This window comes from Taeniopygia guttata, chromosome 37 (assembly GCF_048771995.1).
Source record: "Taeniopygia guttata chromosome 37, bTaeGut7.mat, whole genome shotgun sequence".
Taxonomy (NCBI): Eukaryota; Metazoa; Chordata; class Aves; order Passeriformes; family Estrildidae; genus Taeniopygia; species Taeniopygia guttata.
The window spans coordinates 3,685,001-3,699,238 of NC_133062.1; the positions used below are offsets into that span (position 1 = coordinate 3,685,001).

Below are 14,238 nucleotides of genomic sequence, written 5' to 3' on the forward strand. Positions count from 1 at the left end.
TGTGCGGTTCCTTGAACACTACCCAGTCCTTCTTCTTTGCCTCCTCGAGAAGCAGTTCACAGATGTAATTGTGCCTCTTGATTCGGGCGTCCTGTGTCACTGGGCAGTTACCGATGATATGGGCGCAGGATTTAATGTCCGCATCGCAGTGCCTACACGCCTTGATGTATTGGTCTTGTCTACCCCGGCTAGAAATTCTCTCGTGGGGTAAACGTTGGCCCTGAGTTGTAGTGCAGTGAGGAGTTTCCTGTGAGGTATGTGTCTGTAGTATTGGATCCAAGGGTTACTAATTTTGTCTCTTTCAAAATTTACAATTCCGCGGCCTTGGGATGCCAATTTGGTCCATTTTTTGATTTCGTTTTTCCTCCAATTGCAAGGCCTTAGAAATTTATCTTTCTGGGTCGGTGCTTCCCACTCCGAATTTGTGCTCATGTTGTTAGGCGGTTCAATCGACGGTGGTGCTTCCCAAATGGAGGGTATGTTCTCTCTGTCCCCTCCAGCTTGAATCCACAATTTCTTATGCAGCTGTTCCATTTTATCTTTTTCCATGAAGCATTTCATCGTCTCGTCAGATGACTGTGCGATCCGATGCAGTCTACAGGCCTGCACGCTGGGGATCAGTCCTGCCAATTTGGTGATGCCCAAACCGCCGTCTCTCGTGCTCGAGTACAGGATGGCATCGCAGGTGCACGGAGGTAGGTGAAGCCATTCCTTGACCGCTGTCCGGATCTTCTGGTCAAGGGTTTCGAGTAGTCCAGTTTTCACTTCTGAGTGGTCAGCTATGTAGATCAGCCGAGGGATGGTGTATGTTTTGAGAATATCAGTTTTCTGCAGAGGTTTAAGTGGTGCTTGATCGATCCGCTGAAACCAAAAATCTAGTTTTGTGGAGAGACCGGACCTTGCTATTCCAATCCACGGGTCAAACTGCAGGCCGAGGTATTTCTCAGATTCGCCGGGGTCGATCATGTTCAGGGGTGTGCCGTTGATAGTCCAGGCAGCGCAGTCATTGATGGTGTAAGAGTCCTTTGTCGGCTTGATGTAAAAGCCGTGGCACTTTTGCCCCTGTGTTTTGAGACCGGTCAGATTGCAGAAGGTCTCCAGTATGCTAATATTTGTATTCATATTTTCCCAGGAGTCGCTCAGCAAAACCAGATCGTCTGCAAATGCCATCGCTGTGATGCTGCTCTGTCCTTGGTGGTGTCCTTTGCCACTCTCTTCCAGCTTGCATAATAGAGGGTCCATTGCCAGGTTAAATAAAAGGGGCGACATCGGGTCACCCTGCTTTACTCCAACCCAGATCTGGATTTTGTCTGTGTGTGTGTTCCTCTTCGTGGTGATATACGTATTGATGTTCTCGTACATATTGCTCACCAGACCGACAATGTGCGGATCCACCTCTCTTTGCTGCAAAGCATGAATGATGTGCTGGTGGCTTACGGTGTCAAAAGCCTTGGCGATGTCCACGAATACAACACCCAGTGGTCTGTGTTCTCTTTTGGCCGACCAAATTATAGTTTGCAGGAGTTTTAAGTTTTCAGAGCATCCCGCTGCTCTGATAAAGCCTCTTTGCCTTGGGTTCAGGGGGCACGCTTTGCTCAGCCTAGCTGTTACAATCCTGGAGAATAGTCTCAGCAAGATGGAACCGATCGTGATAGGTCTCCAGTTATTAATGTCTTTCAAACGATCCGGCTTTGTTGATTTTGGAATTAAAACGGTTCTGCACCCCCTCACCATGTCCGGGATTTTACCAGCTGTTAACCATAAATTGAAAATCTCCATGGTCCGGGAAAACTCGGGATCCATCTTTACGATGTCCCCAAGAGTAATCCCGTCTGGACCGGGAGCCGAGCCTTTGCTCATTTCCTGCACATTTTTCTCAATTTCTTTAGCCGTAATTAATTCTCTGAAGGCAGTGTTGTCAGCCTTCCCATAAGTTTTAAAGTCCCCAAGGCTTTTAAAGTTACCAGTTGTTTCCCATCTTGTTTTAAAAACCGAATAAATTTCACTGGGTGGTATGTCACAAGACAAGCATTCAATGTCATCTAAAATAATTTTGGCCAGTTTCCCTCTATCAAGATAAAATAAACGCTGGAACCGAAGATAATTACCTTTTTTGATTGCTCTGTCCTTCATCCACTTCTGAAAAGGTTTCTTTGGGCGTTCCTCCCGGGTCACCGTGTCCTTCTTACCTTGGGTTGCCGTTCTTATCTGGCTTATGGATTCCAGGCATCCGAAGCAGCTCTGCGCTGTCTGATTGATTACTAACTGTATATCCTGGCCTTCCCTTACCTGCTTGAATGCCCGGGGGAAGGTGTTAAGTGCTCCAGCTGATAAGCGTTCCTCTAGTGTCTTTTTATAGTAAGCCTGCAGCTGTCCTTCTGATTTTTGCTTGGTGGTTCTCTGCTGTCCGTTGCCCTTATCAGGGTGGTGTCTTATCTCGTCCATTGTTCTCCCTCTGGCAGCTGCCCTGCCTGGCAGAGGGCGTCTCCCAGGTCCATTATCTCTGGCCTCTGCCTGGGCGTGGTGACTCATCTCAGTCTCCATTCTCCAGCCCACAGCTGCTCTCCTGGTGCGATGACACACTCCAGGCTCCTCACGTGTCTCCTCTGCTGGTTTTCTGGGCAGCAATCTCCTCTTATCACTAATCTGTTTAGCTGTTTTGGTGGTTATGTGTTCTGCAATAAGCTTATTAATATTTTTGTTTCCCTCGAACTGAGCCTCCAGTCTTATTAGTAATTCTTCCTCCTCCTTTGTCCAGCACCTTTTGTGAGCACCTCTATTTGATGTTTCTTTCAGTTGGGAAGCAACGATCCTTTCCTGATTTCTCACTGCCGGGTGTGCCAATCTCTTATGTTGTCCAAGGCCAATTTTGGTTGTAAAATCTCTGTTGCATACTTCATAGATCCACTCCCCAGCTGGGGCTTTCTCCGTCTCTGGACCCCTGCATTTTGGAAAATGACAAACAACACTGTGATAGTTACTATTTTCCTTTCCACATTTTGCACACCGAAAACAAACCCCCCTTTTCCTGTGTGACACTTTCAGATGTTCAATCCGATTCAACACAGAGTTTACCCGGGTACCACAGCAAGGACAAGGTGGATTTTTGTCAGGAACAGTCACCACCACTTTTTCCTCCCCAGTCTGTTCCCCATGTTTCCCAGGCGTTGGAGGAGATGTTTTTGGTGCGTCCTCGCTCTCCTTCTCGCTGCTCCCCTCTTCAGGCACAAACGGTTCACTGTCTCATGGGAGGCTAGAATGTAAAGTTTCTCCCACACACGGTTGTGGTGCAAGTTGTTCATACACCTCAGGCAATCCGCTCAATCCCTCCCAATCCGCAGCAAAATGAACACACTCATACACATGCAAGTCTGATCTATAGAACTCTAAGTTCACCAGCAAAGCCAAATCATTTTCTGCCAAATTGGGGGAAAATTTAGATGGTAAAAATTGAGCCACCAGGTCTACCTGGTCGTTTTTGGGTAACAGGTCAACCCGGTGCTTAGGAAATAAAGACACCAGGTCAACCCGCTGGGACTTAGACGAGGGTCCTGGGTGGCTCCAGGACACCAGGTCTACCCAGTCGGAGCGGGAGGTCTGAGTGCCAACCGATACCCTCAGAAGGCGTACCGGTAGCCCCAGACCCCCCCCGCAAAGTCGGATCCGGAATTTGCCAACGAATTGGGACCACGTTCGATGGCGAGAATGGAGTGGGTGGTCAGTCCACTTTCTGAACTCATTGCCCCTGCTGAAACCGGGGGGCCAGGTTTCGGGCAAGAAGCCATGGGGCTTTTTACCGAAGAATTTGTTTCACCGAGTTTAGGCAGGAGTTACGTTGGACTGGTGAGTCCCAACGGCTCCGTACCTGGGGCAGAGATTGACTTAGTCACCCTTCAAAGGGCTACCAGCGGGACCACGAGGAGGTGCGATCTCTGCAGCGATTCCCAGTTGTAACTAGACCCTTAAGAGAGTCATAGTTACTCCCGCCGTTTACCCGCGCTTCATTGAATTTCTTCACTTTGACATTCAGAGCACTGGGCAGAAATCACATCGCGTCAACACCCGCCACGGGCCTTCGCGCTGCTTTGTTTTAATTAAACAGTCGGATTCCCCTGGTCCGCACCAGTTCTAAGCCGGCTGCTAGGCGCCGGCTGAGGCGGGGCGCCGGCCCGGGGACCCCCCCGGGGACCCAGCCCTGCGCACGAACCGCTCGGCCGACGCCGGCCGCGGCCGCGCGCGTGCCGAGGTTGCCCAACCGCGCGCCGCGGGGGACACCGCCGCTGGGATAACCGACGGCGAGGCGCGCGGCCGACCACCGCCGGCGGCGGCCGCCGCTGGGGCGCCGGCCGCGGCAAGGCAGGGGGCGGGCGGAGGAGGGGGCCGGCGGCGCCCGCCGCAGCTGGGGCGATCCACGGGAAGGGCCCGGCGCGCGTCCAGAGTCGCCGCCGCATGCGCGCGCGCCCCAGCGCCCGGGCGGGCCACGCGGAGCGCACTCACCCGTGCGCGGCGCCTCGTCCAGCCGCGGCGCGCGCCCAGCCCCGCTTCACACCCCAGCCCGACCGACCCAGCCCTTAGAGCCAATCCTTATCCCGAAGTTACGGATCCGGCTTGCCGACTTCCCTTACCTACATTGTTCCAACATGCTAGAGGCTGTTCACCTTTAGGACCTGCTGCGGATATGGGTACGGCTCGGCGCGAGACTTACACCCTCTCCCCCGGATTTTCACGGGCCAGCGAGAGCTCACCGGACGCCGCCGGAACCGCGACGCTTTCCAAGGCGCGGGCCCCTCTCTCGGGGCGAACCCATTCCAGGGCGCCCGGCCCTTCACAAAGAAAAGAGAACTCTCCCCGGGGCTCCCGCCGGCTTCTCCGGGATCGGTTGCGTCACTGCACTGGGCGCCTCACGGCGCCCGTCTCCGCCACTCCGGATTCGGGGATCTGAACCCGACTCCCTTTCGATCGGCTGAGGGCAACGGAGGCCATCACCCGCCCCTTCGGAACGGCGCTCGCCTATCGCTTAGGACTGACTGACCCATGTTCAACTGCTGTTCACATGGAACCCTGCTCCACTTCGGCCTTCAAAGCTCTCGTTTGAATATTTGCTACTACCACCAAGATCTGCACCTGCGGCGGCTCCACCCGGGCCCGCGCCCCAGGCTTCGAGGCGCACCGCAGCGGCCCTCCTACTCATCGCGGCCTAGTGATTTATTAAAATATGGATATTGATCTAGTATCGATATCCAACTGTGACGGACAAAAACTCTCTAACAGTTTAAAGTTAGAAAGTGTATGTTTATTCGACGCCGGGCAGCGTGCGGGATACTTCCCAAATACACACCGCACCTTCCAGGTGATTACAGAGTCTTTTTATCCATACAAGTATTGAATATACAAAATACAAATGCATATTCATCATTTTGGTACATCCCATTCCCCGCTTCGTATGCTAATCACTCCAAAAGCTATTAAGCATGCATAGTTTGTCCCTTGAAATGGGTCAGTGGTCCCTTTTATGGGGAGGGGTCCCAAAATGAGGAAGTCAATGAAGTCTTCCTCGTTCTGACCTTTCTACCTTTTCAATGCGAGTATGACAAATGAACTCTTGGTAGAACTCCCATTCCTTGTCTTCAATTGGTTTCAGAACAGAGGAGGCCTACAATTGTCTTATGTTCCTAAAAGCTATTTATCAGTTTCTATATTCTTCATTATAAACCCAGCTAACCAAACATTGTGCTGACAAGCAATTAATTATTAGTTAACTACTAACTCCTAACTTCATCAAGGCCTACTCATTTATTATTCTTATTTTAATTAACTCTAGTAAGGCTTATTTCTAACTAAAATCTTAGCTCCTCAAAATCTCTAAATGCCTTAAAGTTTACGTTTCATTCCCCACTTCTTCTTTGGAATGAGTAAATTCATTTACTCAATATATAGACCTTTCTTCATCTGCCCAAGACATGTGTCTAGTTTCTTTCAAAACTAAGCCATATGCTTTTGATAGTGAAGTTAGGGCTGTCATTCGTCGTATCATTTTCCAATTCCAAACAAGTATTACAACAGACAAAATCAAGCTTATACTAACTAAAATAAGCAACACAATAATAGGATGAATTAAAGTATTAAGTATGCCGGTTGCTGTTGGTGACCATCCAAAAAGCACATCCCACCAATGATGAGACAAGTGTTCTTCAAATGATTTAAAAACTCCTTTGATGGTCTCTGTGTCATGGTGTATAGTAATAAAGTCTTTTTCCCTGCGTCTCTAATCTCTTTTAAAATTTCTCTCAGTTCCTGATGTTTTAACAATTGAGCAACTAAAGTCAAATTCATTCCTATGGGCACGGGCACTATCTCTTTTACAGTAATTAAATTGGCTTTTATATACTGGTGTGATACTACAGGTGCCTGATATGAGAAGTCACATCCCTCAATTTTAACAAAGTTACAGACACATAGATTAAACTGAGTCTCATTCATGCTTAGATTGTCTATCATTATGGTGGGGCATGCTGTTCTGAGACAGACACAACCTTGTCCTACATATACAAGCAAAGTTGTTTGGTTACCTGAATGCGTTTCAAAGTGGCAAATGCTTTGGTCCGTATTTAAACATGTATCTTTATTACTTTCTAATGTCCCCTCACATATGTACCCAAGTTGTCTCCTCATAGAACAGGGCTCTAGATTGATGGTTTGCCATTTTCCTCTGATTTCTCGCGCCCATGTTCTATGTTCAGAAGGATATAACACAGTCCCCTCATGGTTTAATCCTAGGGGCACTATAGGATGAATTAAGCTCACTGATGCATTATGTATTGTTAAGACAAAGGCTGTTACTTTACTTGTCATAGGGTTATAAGTGAAATTGACCAAAGTCCACCAAGCTTGTAGTTCCCTTTCTATATCAGATGCACTATCCCAAACAATTTTACGGAGTTCAGCAGGGAATATTCCCTCCCCACCTTCCCTGATCACTGCAGCAGCTACTGACTGCATCCATAGTTGTGCTTGGGTACACCCAAGAGCTAGTGAAACATTTTCGCTAGCTGTGCCTAATGCATTAATTATTAATTCATGGTCTCGCTCTTCAGTATTCTCTCATTCTGGTAATACTTTGGATAACTTCCAATGGTTGTCACCCAGTGCTAGTAGGGAAGATTGCAAAGGTTGCTGTAATTTAACTAAGTCGTTCCCTACTGTTGTTAGTTTATTCATCGGTACTTCTGAATCTATGGTATTTAGCACTCCTAGTCCAGTCCCTAGCAGCCCAGTGAGATCTCTTTTACTCTTAAAGTTGGAGGGCATTTGTTTTTGAAGCCAAGTGGCCCAATCCATGAAAGGATTTCTGAGAAATGGGGCGCACTCTGGCCGGACATCTGAAGCATTTACCTGTATTCCCATTTCTACTCGCTTCAGAGACCATTCCGGATTGACCAGCAGTCTTTGGATTCCCATTTTCTTAATAGCATACGGCCCAATTTTAGTAATTGTAGGAGCTATAGGCTGCTCCTCTACTTCTGGGATAAGTGGTTGTGGGGTAGTAATAGCTTTTTTTTTTGTATTGGAGGGGTAGTTCTAGTTCTGTTCTTATGATATTCAACACACACTTGAGTGATATTAAAATCAAGATCATACCCTCTTATTGCACATCCCTCTAGTTTTAGTCTAAATTCAGGACATCTACTCAAACATTTGTCACAGCATTCAGGGCTAATCCGAATGAGTTTCATGGGTGGTTGGTAAGCCTCATGGAACCCATCTTGCACAAATGCATAGTTACATCCCCAAACATTTCTCCCTTCCCACAAACGTGCATTTGTAACCTTTATAATCTCATTCAGGGCCCTACGAGAGTGGGGATCATAGGCCCTTCCTTGACACTGATATATTCCAGTTACGTTGTACTTGTGTGATATCCTGTTACAACTGTGGCAATAGTGATAATAGTTACGACCTTCTCCATCATGTCTATAATTTCTATAGGTCCATTTATTCGCTGTTGCAGGTGAGCTTCAACTTCAGCTCGTTGTCACCTGGTGTCACTTTCCAGACTCCCTCAGGGACTTTCTTCACTCGGGAGTGATGGATCCAGGCTTTCTGTTCTTTGATCTTGATTGCAGTAAAGGTAGTGAGGAGCACTAGGTAGGGTCCTTCCCACTGTGGTTCCAGGCTTTTTTCTGCAGAAGACTTAACATATACATAATTCCCAGGTTGTACATCATGTACTGGCCCATCTAATTCTCTGGTCTGAGCTCCAGCCACATATTTTTCAATTTCCCTTAATTGTTTGTTCAGGGCTACTATATATTTATGTAGGGTTTCTTCCCCTACTTGTGTTGGTGTGATTCCTTCTTGAACTGTATATGGTCTCCCATATAATATTTCAAAGGGGCTCAATTTTTCTTTTGTTCTTGGTTTTGTCTGGATTCGCAATAATGCTAATGGGAGAGCTTGGGGCCAAGGTAGGTTTGCCTCTTGTCCCAACCTTACAATCTGTTGTTTAATCAAATGATTCATCTTCTCCACTTGGCCACTTGATTGAGGATGATATGGGGTATGTAACTCCCAATCTATCCCCAGGTGATGGCTAATTTGTTGCACAATTTTGGAGATAAAATGCAGCCCTCTATCTGAGGATATGGTGGCTGGAACTCCAAACCTTGGTATTATTTCTTGCAACAGTGCTTTGGTTACCTCTCGTGCTTTAGCAGTCCTAGTAGAAAAGGCTCCTGGCCAACCCGAAAAGGTATCAGTCAATACTAGGAGATAACGATATCCCCCCTTCCTAGGTAATTCTGTAAAATCGATTTGCCACTGCTGCCCAGGTCCACAACCTTTCCTAATTTGTCCAACTTTAGGCCTTGGGATGTTTTTAGGATTAGTTCGGAGGCAAAGGCTACACTGACGAGTTACTTGTATTATTGTGCCCTGTAATTTCCTAGCTATAATTTTTCTTTTCAGATGGTTATACAGGGCATCTATTCCCCAGTGTGTTTTTTCATGCTCCTTTTGCACTAATGACCACAACAAATAGGAAGGCACCACAAGTCTCCCTTCCTCTGTTATAGCCCATCCTTCTTGATTAAAATTCACTTTTTCTGCCTTAATAAGTTTCTTATCCTTTTTATTGTACACAGGCTTACCTTCAATAGAAATCTTTCCATCTGGGATTAATGTTGCTTCCACTGTCTCCTCAAATACCTCACCTTTGGCTGCGTCTTTTGCCTCTCTGTCCGCCAGCATATTCCCTTCTTCCAATTCAGAGCTCACTTTTTGGTGTGCCTTAATGTGCATGATGGCTACCTTCTCAGGTAGCTGCACTGCATCTAGTAGTCTCAGTATCTCTTGTGAATGTTTAATGTTCTTCCCTTGCAAATTCAACAGTCCTCTCTCTTTCCAAATGGCTCCATGTGCATGAACTACCCCAAATGCATACCTTGAGTCTGTGTAAATGTTAATCTCTCTTCCTTTTGCCAACTCTAAGGCTCGAGTTAAGGCGATTATTTCGGCCTTCTGTGCAGAGGTGTTTGCTGATAACGGTCCAGACTCTATTACCTCTCTGTGTGTGGTAACCGCATACCCAGCATGCCTTTTCCCACTGATGACATAGCTGCTTCCATCAGTAAACCAAGTCTCAGTACCTTCGAGTGGGATGTCCTTCAGATCTGGACGGCTGGAGTAGGTGGCTTCAATGGCCTCCAGACAGTCATGGATCACTGGTTCTCCCATACCCCCGCTGAGAAAGGCAGCTGGATTCACAATGTTAGTTACTACAATTTCAACATTATCCTGTTCTACTAGTATAGCTTGGTACTTCAGAAACCTCTGTGGAGAGAGCCAATGTCCCCCTTTTGCCTCAAGGACTGCAGACACTGTGTGAGATACTAACACAGTCATCTTCTGGCCCAGGGTGAATTTGCATGCTTCTTGGATGTTCACTGCCACTGCTGCAATGGCTCTGAGACACCCTGGCCATCCTTTAGCTGCCGTATCCAGCTGTTTGGAGAGGTAAGCCACTGCTCTCCAGTATGGGCCTAAGTTCTGTGCTAGTATTCCCAAGGCGATCCCTTGTTTTTCGTGGGAAAACAGGAAAAATGGTTTACTCACGTCTGGAAGTCCCAAGGCTGGAGCTGACATGAAGGCCTTCTTTAGCTGGTCGAAGGCTTGGGTTGCTTCTTTTGTCCACTGGAGATCTCTGCTCTCTTCTGTGATCAGGGCATACAGAGGTTTAACAAGTAACCCATAGTTATAAATCCATAGTCTGCACCACCCTGTCATGCCTAAAAAGGTTCTCAGTTCTTTCACTGTCTGAGGTCTCGGGGTCTGACATATTGCTTCTTTGTGATCTTGGCCCAAGGTCCTTTGTCCAGCACTCACTTCATAACCCAGGTAAATGACTGTTTGCCTCACCATCTGGGCTTTCTTCTGGGATACTCGATACCCCTGCAGGCCCAAAAAGTTTAGAAGGCTTACTGTCCAATCCACGCATGTTTCCTGGGTCTGGGTGGCTATCAGGAGATCATCCATGTACTGAAGCAACTGTCCTTCTCCTGGTGGAGGTTCCCAAGATTCTAAATCCTTGGCAAGTTGTTCCCCAAATATAGTAGGAGGGTTCTTGTATCCCTGTGGTAATACACACCATGTGAGCTGGTTCCTCCGTCCAGTTTTGGGGTTCTCCCATTCAAATGTGAAAATTTTCTGGCTGGCTTGGTGGAGAGGGAGGCAAAAGAAAGCATCCTTTAAATCTAAAATGGTAAACCATGTTAGTTCAGGTGTTAAACGAGTTAACAAGGTATAAGGGTTAGCAACTACTGGGTACAAGTCTTCAGTTACCCTGTTAATAGCCCTTAAATCTTGTACTAACCTGTATGACCCATTAGGCTTCTTTACTGGCAAAATGGGGGTATTAAAATCAGATTGACACTCTTTTAACAGTCCTATTTGCAAAAAATTTTCTATAACTGGGCTAATCCCTTCCCTATCTTCTTTCTTCAGGGGGTATTGTTTAACCCTCACTGCCCGTTCCCCCTCCTTAAGCTTAATTTGTATAGGTACTGCATTCTTTGCTCTCCCTGGTATATTAGAAGCCCATACCCCAGGGAATACTTGATCCATTATTTTCCTGAAGTTTTTCTCTTCTTCACTTACACTTTCAAGTTCTTTGATTATTAACATTAGGCTCAACAACTCCACGTATTGTTGGTCCTTTACCTCCAAGCTAATGTCTCCATTTTTAAATATTATTTTTGCATCCAGCTGCTCTAGCAGATCCCTGCCCAAAAGTGCAGATGGAGCATTAGGCATATATAAAAACCGGTGAATTCCCCATTGCTTTCCCAATTTATATTGTAACGGTTTGCAAAAATATGCTCTTTCAGATTGGCCAGTAGCCCCTTTTACCATAACATAATCATTTGTTAAAGGTATTAGGGCCTTATTTAACACTGAAAATGTTGCCCCTGTGTCTACTAAAAATTCCACTTCCTTTTCTTTATTCCCTAGTTTAACTATAACCAGAGGGTCCCCTAGGGTAGGACCCTCCGGTCCTTTTCAGTCCTCCTTCGCATGAGCAACCACTCTTTCTCCCCCCCGATCACTTTTTCTCTGTTCGTCACCTCTTCTTCGTTCTGGGCACTGGTTCTTCCAGTGTCCAAATTTCCTGCAAAATGCACATTGATCTTTTCCCAGTGGGGGTGGTCCTTGTCTTGGCGGGTCTTGCTCACATCTTTCCTTTCCTTCCCCCCTTGCTACTGCTACTAATTTCTTCATCCCTTGTTTATATCCTTCCTCCCGGTTACTAAAGACTCTCCATGCTTCATCTAATAGAGTCTCCAAGTCTCGGCTATTTGGGCCCCGGATCTTCTGAAGTTTCTGCCTGATATCTCCTGTGGATTGTCCTAAAAACAAATTTATTAGTTGTTGTATTCTTTCCTCTGATCCAGGGTCCAGAGTGGTGTATCGCCGCATCGCGTCTTGTAGGTGTTCTAAAAAATCAGAGGGTGTTTCAGAGGGACCTTGTTTAACAGCATACAAAGCTGACCAGTTTATGGTCTTAGGAATTGCTCGTTCTAGTCCTTTCACTATAAAGTTGTGATATCTCTTAAGCTGTGCTAATTCATCAGGTTCATTGGGATCCAACATCGAGTCCTGAAGAGAAAATACATCTTTAATATCCTCTTGTGTTGATACGCAAGCATCCTCAGCTAAGTCCTTGGATACCTTTAAAACCAACTGCTTCTCTGTTTCTGTTAAAGCATCAAGTAGTAACTGCATGTCTGCCTAATCAGGTAAATGCTGCTTAACCATAAACTTTAACCTTTTGGCAACGCCTATCGGGTCGTTTCGATAACCCTTAGCAGTCTTTTCCCAAGCCTCTAAATCCATTGAGAAAATGGGGACCTTAATTATCCTTGGCTCCCCATCAGAGGCTATAGCATGCCTTAAGGGTGCTTGTATGACTCCTTTAGTTTGCTTTCTAGTTGTTTGTGGGGGTGGGTTCATTCTGGTTTGCCTTCTGGTCCTTGATGCTATTGGACCTTGTGGGGAAGGCTTGGGACTTGGTTCAGATTCATCCCATTCACTATCACTACTGGGCAATGGTGGATAAAACCTCGAGGGTTCTCCTGATCTAGGAGTTGGTGGGGAAACTCTTGCTTTAATTACTGTTTTTTCCAGGGTAGACGAACCAGAGGATAGGTTAGGGGAGGCTGAAGTTGGTGAGGGTTCTGATTTCACTTGTTCCCCCACCGTCTCTTCTACTCCCCTCCCTTCCTGGTTTCTAGGTGGTGGTAAAAGTGCCTCTGCTGTCCCTTGTTCTAAGATCTCTGTTGCATACACTTTACTTGGGTGTGAGCATCTTTGATTTATTGAACATGTGCTGCAACACCGTTTGAGCTTTTCCTTGTTAGCCTTATTATCCTTTTCAAGAGCCAGTACCAGTGAGTCAGACGGTGGCCTAATCCCACAATCCCTTTGCCACTCAGGGTGATTTTGAAGACTGAAAAACATATCAGCATAAGTTACTTCTTGCCACTTTTGTTCATGCCTAAGGAAAAGCATTAACTGTAATAAAGTCTCATAGTCTAAAGTACCATTTGCTGGCCATTTCAACCCCCCATCAAGTTTATAGAGTGGCCACCACTGTGTAGAAAATTTAAAAAGTTCCCTTTTAGTTTCACTACCACCATAGCCCACCAGCACTTTCCAGTGTGTTAAGATACACCCTAAAGGGGTTCCCTTAGGAATCTCTTTGCTCTCATTTGCCCCCATGTTCAGGTTTTTTTCTTTTCAAAACATCTTTTGATCTTATCCCAGTTCTTAAGCTTTACCTGGTATTCTTCTGGTACAAAAATATGCCGGCCACACTCAACTCTAAGTATTTCCACTGGTTTCTTCAAAGTTCCTGAAACTCAATTTTCCAACAATTCAAATATTTTACTGCTACCAGGAACCTCTTGACCAGTCACCAACAAAACTTGTATAACTTTCTGGGTAGCCTCTTGTTCTTTTGAACGACAAAAAGCACAAATTCCAGTCTTAGGTATTAGCCACCTGTACCCTTTTCGGACCCACAAATCATGACAGACTACACACCGAAATACAATCCACGGATTACAATAACAATCTTTATTTGGACAGGGGAATACTTCTGAACCAGGCTTTCAGTTCCTGTTTCTCCCGGTCCTGGTCATATAGCTATGCTAGCAAACAAAAGGGATAAAACAATTTGTTAGTTAATTTTCACCTTTTCTCCCTTCAAAACAAGGTTCAGAGCAGCAGCTGTTGAGGAAAACTTGTTATACAAAAGAAAAGGGAAAAAGAAAAAAACAAATTAAAAAAACAACAAAAAAATTGCAAGTTATTAATCACTCATTAAATCAAATCCTCTGTTATGTTTTGCTCTGGGTATATTACTGTTAAAATTTGGTTAAAAACTGTAAACAAACTTTCATACACTGTAGCAAGTTTGCAGCTAAAAGCCAAGCGTATCTCCTGTCGCACTGTAAACCAAGGACAAATGGAAATTTTACAAACTATCAGTCCAGTTTCGACCGAAATTTCGCGACTCCACACTGCACTGAGAGCTGTGTGAACCGCTACTATAGCCTGTTCTAAAAATTTTTGGATTGCTGACCAGATTTCTCTCACCCTTTGATTGAAAATGTTACAAAATGCAAAGTTCGGCTGCGTATTCGCAGCTGCAAAACCGGGTTTCTCTTTTTCCAGGAGGACCTA

At 45.9% G+C, this 14,238-nt stretch overlaps 1 pseudogene; it reads left to right on the plus strand.

Annotated features, from left to right (window-relative positions):
- LOC116807532 (uncharacterized) overlaps positions 1-14,238 on the plus strand; it is a 1,256,502-nt pseudogene that overhangs the window by 445,628 nt on the left and 796,636 nt on the right.